Genomic DNA, 9,023 nt, shown 5'->3' with positions numbered 1-9,023 from the left:
ATTGATTCATTCATTATAATTTGTTGCTGAAACTGAAATTCCTAAGCAGTAGCTCTAGCCCCAACTGTAAGTTGAACCCCTTGGATGGAAATAAATAATTATTTTATTTTTTTACAGTAAAGATTTACTATGTTTGCTCATAAGAGTAGCAATTCAGGTGCAGGAATATGGTCTACTATGATGCAGTTCTACACTCTTATTAAATCTAAGTATCCCTGAAAGTGTTATGAGGCTTTCCCAGCCATCCTTGTCTAAAGCAGAAAGTGCATACATTTACAGCTGTGACTGTTAACATTTCATTAGAGTGTACATGTAAATGCACACATGTAAATGAAAAGAGGTGAAGGGATAGCATCCCTGTCTTGTATAAATTACCTCTGCTTAGATCCATAAGTTTAGTAGCTCATAATCATTAGTAACTTCATTACCAAATCATATGTAATCTCCAAGACTATAAAACCACACAATAAAATAAACAAATGACCCCAAATTCATTTCCATTCCTCCTCTAAACTCAACAAGCCTATAGATCTAAAAGCAAAAAGAGAAAAATATGATATATGATAAAATTATAACTATATTAATGCAATTCAGTGCCTAGTAAATGTCTTTAGTACTGACATTTGGTAAGTGTCAATACTAAATGAGAAAATGTAAGAACGTTTTTTTGAATTGTTTTGAAAATATGGTAGTGGCCCATTGCCCAATGAATCTATGAGAAATTATTCAATTGCTAAGGTGAGCATTCTTATATTTATTTATCATTTTCCATGCTTTAGCAACTCTGCCAGAAAATGATGCATATTTTGTTTTATGAGATGTTTCTACTATAAATTACTATATCAATCTTTATCTGTTCGTTAAAATAGCTAAATGTCTGTTTTAAGTCCCCAGATTTATTGCTAAATTATGACTCTATCCATGTACCTCTTATAGTTTAAAACACATTAGGTTTCTGCATATTATTTCTCTATCAATCTACCATAGAAGGCTAATTATTGTATGAAATTTTAGGATGATTATTCTACCTGATTTTATACATCCCTAGTCCCATTATTCATCACCTAGACAGGTATTTCGCCCTATATCAATCAATAAATTCATCACACAAGTTCAACTGCTTGATAGATTTTGACTGTGAATCACATACACAGCCTTTCATATGAACTTAGCTACGTTAATAGAATAGTTCCCACAAAGGTTTTGAAGTCCAGCTCTGGTTTTGTAGTAGGATAATAGGATAGAGTCGAGTCTACTAACCTGTTATGGTTTGAATTTTTGTCCTATTGCCTTCTCCATTCATATGTTGGAGGCCTAACCCTAGAGTGATTGTATGTGGAAACAGGGCCTTTGGGAAATAATTAAGTTTAAATGGAGTTACGTATGACACAAGAGTGAGTCAGGCAGTTAAATGGAGTTAAGACCAAGGTAAATTTGAGATAAGATGTGTTTTTAAGAAATTAACTTCATTCTTATTCAGTTAAATGCTAAATTCCCAGTCTCACTTTATGGGCTGCATCTGTTATATCTTAACTTTCAGGATTTTCTTTTTTGTATTACTTCTTTGCCTTTGAAATAGACTAGATGCTTTTCTAGGATTGACTTTTTAATTTTGTTAATTGTAGAGCTTTTACACAATAATGTGATTTTTTTGTTTGGAGAAATTTAGCAGTTATACAGCTCCATCACCTGCACTACTCAGGTTTGTTAGTCCTGCTGCTTAGCGGAAAGTGAGAACTGGAAGGGCCCATGGAAACTGCTGTGGGCCCTTCCCTGTGCACTGATTTTATTTCTATTGTCTTTGCTTCCTTTTAATGTAAACAGAATACACAAACACATTAAAAACTCCAGCATGACACAAGGGAATCCACATGGATTTATATATTTGTAGACCTCCCAGATGGTGCCTCTAGCTTCTCCTCCTACCCCAGCTCTGTCCAAACCCATCTGCTTAGGCAGTTGCCTGACCCTCTGCAGTTGCTTCTGATGAAATTCAGCATGAGGCTGGGGCACCATAAGAAACCTCCCAAAGCAAAACCAGGATTCCGACTTTCAGGCCCTAATCCTAAACCCTCTTCCTCAGCAAGCTGACCTGCCAAGGATTTTCACGCCTCAGGAACAATCAGTGTGACCCCTGAATTTAAGATGCAAGGAGTTCCCACCCTATCCCAGCTTTTCCGAGCCTTGGGCTGAAAGAGAAATGAGCTGCATCAGGGTCCAAGAGAGGAGAGAGGGGACAGGTGAAGGAAGGGAGGGTCCCAAGCTTAGAGATGACTGCTCCCAGGAGCGAGGCTGGGATCAACCAGGGGCTAAATCCTTGCTATCAGGCCCTTGCTGGGCTGGGAGGGCACAGTGGGACTGTGCTGCCACCTGGAGGGGGCGGGGAGCACTGCAGCAATAACCAGGGTAGGCCCTGAGGCACCTCCTTGTCAAGGTTCTTCCTCAGTGCCCTGCTCAGGAGCATCACTGCAGCAGCTCTTTCCAGGAAATGGGCTTGGAAAAGACCTCCTTTCTAACCAGAGGTTGTAGTTCATCTGGACTCCCTCAGGGAGGTCCACCCACTGGCCCAGGACACTCTGCTGGCAGCTGACCAGAGGCAGGAAGTCAGGGCTGCTGTGGGCCCGGTTGTAGCATTAGATGTTGACACGGAGGGCACACTCTTCTGGCTGGAAGTCCTAAGGCTGGGCTTCGGGACATTCAGCCAATGGCACACCTATCTGGTAGATGGCAGGTATCATCTTCATGTTGCTCATTGGCTACTGGTGCCCAAGGTACTTGCTCTGCACCCTGAGCAGCGTCAGCACATAGAGCCGCGTCATGGCCTGCTTCACCTCCAGGGCCTGCTTCAGGATGGGGCAGACACCACCTGCATCATGGTCCTTGAATGCTTCCATTTAGTCAGTTTGTTCAAGACCCAAAGCCGATGAATACAAGAAAAGAGGTTCCTTCAGGTCATTGTCACCAGCTTCCAGATTCGCAACAGTCAGCTCTGGCAGCTTGCATACCGCGCAGTGAGGGTAATCCAGGGCAGCAATGCTGCTCTTGGCAGCGATGTAGGACATGATGTTTGACTGAAGAACTTTAGGATCAAAGCAGTGCAGCTGGCAATTGCCTAGCGCTGGGCCATATATTCAATCTGGTCGACATGGTTCAACATAACGTGCTTGAGCAGCAGCTGTAGGACAGCAGAAATGGCCTTAACAATGACCTCTTTGTGGAGGTCCACCTCCACCCCAGCTTCGTGTGCTCTGCAACACTGTGGTGGGCATCTCCTCAGGCAGGACGTCTGCTTGGATGTTTATTGAGTCTGTTTTGGCTTTGGAGTTGGGAGCTGTGGCCAGCAGGATCTTCAGCAGCACCATCATGTACTGAGGCAGGTGGGGACTTGCTCAACTTCCGTGCCCACCCCAACCCCACCCCTCCTAGAGGAGAGTGTGGTGTGCCTCCCTCATCTGTGCCTGGGCCCCTGCAAACAATCAGTGTGTGCTTGCGCTGTTTCAGAGTGCTAATGCTTTCATCGATTGGCCTGGGCAGCTCCCACCACTGTGCTGGTGCCCCTGCCTAGAGTATAACCTATGAGTTTGCTGCAGCTAGGATTGGGGAGCATCTCGAGCCTCTCTCTGTGATCTTGGGCATCCATGGGAGCCCCTTTGGGCGCTAAGCCTGTCCTTCTTGGGGTACTGTTTTGGGGAGGCATCACCTCATCCCCCTCCAGACTGTTGGCCTCATCATTTTCCTCTTCCTCTTCTCTAGAGTCATTAGCTTTGTAGGGATCTATTGCTGATTTTATATTTTTAGATTCCAGTTTCATAAAAATAGAACGATTATTGTGATTGCTTTTTTTCCCCAAAAGAGACTTCCTTTTTCTTGCTAAGTTATACTGTTTGTCCTTTAAATTAACATACAGATTTTTTAAAAAATGCAGCATATGGGCCTTGGTTCTGGTGTTTCACTGCATGCTGGACTGGGAAATAGTGTAGCACTTTAGATAAAGTAAAGATCTTACTTTCTGTGAGCTGAGAGGTCTTATTTGTAAGATGGAGTTCATAGTATCAAGGAGCTAGGGTTTCCGTAAGAGTTAAATGAGTTAATGACATACAGTAAGGGTTCTTTACATTGCAGGTATTTTACAGAGATGATATTAACCATGCTACCTTCCATCCTCATCCACCATCACTTTTAACATGATATGACAGTGACAGAAAGCAGATGGCCAAGGAGTTACACATTGTACAAGCTCATAGCTCATTAAAGTTTCAAAGTAAAACCATTTATTTTTTTCTTAGACTAGGTGAAACCTTTTGATCCCTTCCTGCTCCCTTAGCTTTGACCAGAAGATCCCCAAATGATGAGTGTGACAGACCACAGCAAGAAAAAATCCTTATTGGAATTCAATCCTTTTCCATGAGTACTTAGCACAGACCATTATTTAAGTGCTCTAGGCATTCATAATGGAATACTCTATTCTTAAAATAATTTACAGTTTGGTTCTGGGTTATTTGAAATTGCGTTCTCTGGTGGGAGTGACGATTCGGTGGGAGCTGAGGTGGAACCCTGCTCTGTCACAATTGTAAAGCCACAGTATGAGTAGAATCAGTAATGCTTGGCTCAGATCCAGTTACTCTGGTGTATTATGAGTGACCAATTTAACTGAAAATCACCACCAGTCATTGTTACTAGATAAAGCTATAAAATGCTTTGCTGCTGCAGCAGTGACTTATAGGTCTTGTGTGCAACATAAAATGTTAATGAAATGGTCATTTAAAGATTACCATTACAGTATATACTCTAGTCTATGATTAAAACATTTAATGGTTTTTACATAATAAATTAAGATAAATGCAAGGTCTGGGATTTTAAAATGGCAACCAAAGAAAGAAATGAATTTGAATTTTACTAACAACATATTGTAACATAAAATAAATAAATATGATAATGACTATGTGTTATGGACCACTGAAAAACTAAATTTTGGGCAAAAAAAAGCAAAAAATAAGGTAGATATTTAGAAATAGGGCATGATTATTTTCTACCATAGACTCTGAGATGCTTAAGATTTTGATATCTACAAAAGACCTCAAGAATATGTTTTGAGGCATATGAGCCAATGTGGTAGACTCCTCAACTTCCATTCCACTCCATCTGGTTAGTCTTGAACCATTGTCATCTCATTCGTCTGGTGGTTTAGTTTTGGACACAACTTGGCTTCACTAGACTGTAAAGTACATGAGGGCTAGACTTTTTTATTGTTTTGTGCACTGACGTTTTCCTATGACTTAGAATGGTGACAGACCTATGATAGATACTTGATAAATAATTGTTCAAGAAAGAATGAGAGAGAAAAAGAAAGAAGGGGAAGAAGGACAGAAGGAAGGAAAAAAGGAAGAAAGGAAGAGAGGGAGGAGGGTAGGAGGAAGGGAGGGAGGGAGGGAGCGAGGGAGGATGAAAGAAAAGGAGGAAAGGAAAGAAAGAAGGACCAAGAGTGACATAAAAGGAGAGGATTGCTTAGGATTCCTGGAATCAATTAGCGATCACTCTCTATCACTCTCTCCCTACCTGATTTGAGCAAGGACAACTTTGCCCTGTTGGAACTGACATCTATTTTAAGACCATAAAGACAACCAGCCATAGGATGGAACTTACATTATTTTAAAGAGATGGAAAGAACCTGAGCTCTTGATGACAAAGCTGAGTATTTTAATTAATCATTTCTATCTCTGAACTTAATTATGGTGCATCAAAATACAGTTTATCTTATTTTTTAATATATTTTATTGATTTTTTTACAGAGAGAAAGGGAGAGAGATAGAGAGTTAGAAACATTGATCAGCTGCCTCCTGCACATCTCCTACTGGGGATGTGCCTGCAACCCAGGTACATGCCCTTGACCGGAATCGAACCTGGGACCTTTCAGTCCGCAGGCCGACGCTATATCCACTGAGCAAAACTGGGTTCGGCACAGTTTATCTTATTTAATCTGAGTTAAGCAGAAGTTTCCTTTTTTGCAGCTGAACACTTTCTAACAGACAAAATATAGATTCCAGTTTGGGGACAGGATACTGTGGTTGAGAATCAGTCATTTTACCAATCAGAACCCAGTATGGCACCTGCAATGAAATGCCCTGTAATCTCTACTAATAATAGGGTAATATGCTAATTAGACTGGATAGACTGGACGTCTTCTGGACGTCCTTCTGGACAAAGCCATGGTGGCAGGGCTGAGGCAAAGGCAGTTAGGGGCAATCAGGCTAGCAAGGGAGAGCAGTTAGAGGCTAGCAGGCTGGCAGGCAGAGGCATTCAGGGGCAATCAGGCTGGCTGGTGAGAGCAGTTAGGGGTGATCAGGCTGGCAGGGGAGTGGTTAGGGGCATCAGGCAGGCAGGCAGGCAGAGGCGGTTAGAGGTGATCAGACAGGCAGGCAGGTGAGCAGTTAGAAGCCAATGGTCCTGGATTGTGAGAGGGATGTCCGACTGCTGGTTTAGGGGTCCTGGATTGGAGAGGGTGCAGGCTGGGCTGAGGGACCTCACCCCCATCCCATGCACAAATTTTATGCACTGGGCCTCTAGTCAGTAATAATAGCAATTGTCTCATTCCTTGACACTATGTGTCAAGCTCTATGTAATATTTTGCATACATTAGATCCCTTTACTAGCCTTACTAGGTAAGAATTATCATTGCAGTTTGCATATGTGGAAATTAAAGCTTTAGGAAGTTAAGGTACATATTGATCAGGGGATTGATGTAAGATATTAATACATATGTTTTAGACTGTAGAGCTCAAGCCCAAGACTGCACTCACACAGGCCTGACTTCTAGAGGGCTCCCTTTTGAAATTCACATGGTCTTTCTAAAACAAAATTAAAAAATTAAGGCTCAGCTTCTCCACATAATCCTTAATTTTTAAGTTTTCTTACCAATGCAATTATATGCTTAATTACTCAGAATTCCTAGCTTTTCCATTCCCTATGAGAATTTAAATTGAACAAAATGTTGCTTCAATGTAACATAATTGATTTAGAAAATTTGGTACAGAGAAAAATTCCAGAATGATGTCAAATCCATAGGTGAAGAAAAATTTCAAACCAAACTGAATGATATGGTGATGACTTAGAAGATAAATTTTTTTAAGGTACCTAATTTCTATCTGCTATTTAGAAAGTGAAAAGAATACAGAGGTTTAAATAGTTTTCCTAAGCAAAATATGTCCACTTAGTTTTTTTCCTTAAAATTGAATAAATTATTTTTGAATAGGGAATAACAGTAAACTAAAAATCAGTGTTTGTGTTATCTGCTATTAGCACTTTCTCAATATTTTTATCTTGCTTTCCAATCTTTTGAGTCTCATTCCCCAGTTTACACAGATGAGAAATGTGTTACTACATGCTAATATTAATGAAGAATCTCTTCCAGGTAAATATGCTGCGAAAGTCCCCTTGAAACAATTTCTTATTCCAAAATAGATACCGTAGATAGCTCTTGGTAAATTTTTGGGAAAAAGCTAAACTTATTCTGATAATAATCTATGGAATTTTTACATTTTCACCATTACCTTACCTGTCCTTTTATTATTTTTTTTTCCGACCACATCATTGATTTTATTTTTTCTTATTTTTATACTTTAAATGCTTTTCATATTTGCTCATGTAACTATTCTTTTTTTTTTAGATTTCTTTATTGGTTAAGGTATTACAAATGTGTCCTCATTTCCCATTAACCCTTACCTGTCCATTTAATACTACTACTCAATTTTCCCAGACCCTGAACTCCCTGAATTTTTAATAGCTCTAATATTTTTCTAGCTTTACTTGATAGTTTTATCAAGAATGTATGTGGTTTTTACAGAGCTAGAACTCTATTCATATGTTCAGATAACATTTATTGCTCATATATCAGGTAATGTGAAAAGCATGTTAAGAAATAGATATATAAAACATGGTTCCAGAGAAGTTACATGGGTAGATATAGAAAATGTAAACAGTTAAGATTTATAAGAGAAGAAGGTAAGGAAAAAGTGTTAAAGAAATCCAGAGAGGAGGAAACCAAGATGGCGGCATAGGAAAACACCAGAGATTGCTGCCTCGTACAACCACTTCAAAAATACAACTAAAAGACAGAACAGACATCACCCAGAACCACAGGAAGGTTGGCTGAGTGGAAATTCCACAACTAGAAGGAGAGAGAAAAGCATGCCGAGACTCAGAGGAGGCGCAGTGCAGAAAATACAAAGGTGCAGAGGTGTGCGCAGAGCGGGCTGGCGGATGAGGGCGAGGTTGTCTGTTTCAATCAGGATGGAGTCTCAGGCTCTGAGCTACAGCTCCAGGCCAGTCTCTAGGGACCCAGACTCAAACGGGAGAATTGTCTCAAAGCTAGGCTCTTGGTGTTCAATGCCGGCCTATCTCTACTTAACCCTAGTCCTGGGATTTCAGTGTATCTTTCCCAACCAGGGTGTGGAAAGTAATTATTCACGGTTTTTCTTTTTCTCATCTTTCCTTCCCCCCACACCCATTTCCTTTCTCTTCTCTAGTTTTCCCTTCATTACTGTCTCTTACCCATTTCTCTCTACCTCTCTATATGTCTCTCCTATAAGATGGTGTTGAATACTACTCTATCTCAAACGCTGTCCATGCACTTAACAAAGATGAGCTTATTGCCTATTGTGTGCCAGGCAGAGGAGCAGAAAAATGAGAGGGACCATCCCTGCCATTTAGTAGCTAAACACGTTTGCAAACTCTGATTCCCTGTAACCACCGCATTCCTGTTTCCTCTCCCACACTCTTTTTCTTATACGCGGCATCACACTGTTGTTGACTTAATAAAATAAACGTAATTGGAATGTAAATTGGAACCACACATGTGTTCTCACTACAGGGTCACAGCACAGGATTGCTCTCTTACTCCCACTGTGCCCAGGACTCTGGGGCCTGGTGAATAATTGGCATGTCTGTGCCGACGGCACCCAAGGAATGGCTCTCCAAACAAGACTTCATAGCAATGCTCAGTGTGAACCTGTTGGGGGTGATCGAGG

At 40.8% G+C, this 9,023-nt stretch overlaps 1 pseudogene; it reads right to left on the bottom strand.

Moving 5' to 3' along the window:
* Positions 1 to 2,463: 2,463 nt before the first annotated feature.
* On the bottom strand, positions 2,464 to 3,380 carry LOC102754566 (annotated as a pseudogene).
* Positions 3,381 to 9,023: the final 5,643 nt, after the last annotated feature.

This window comes from Myotis davidii, unplaced genomic scaffold, assembly GCF_000327345.1.
Source record: "Myotis davidii unplaced genomic scaffold, ASM32734v1 scaffold104, whole genome shotgun sequence".
NCBI lineage: Eukaryota > Metazoa > Chordata > Mammalia > Chiroptera > Vespertilionidae > Myotis > Myotis davidii.
This window is presented reverse-complemented; position numbering and strand designations above follow the sequence as displayed.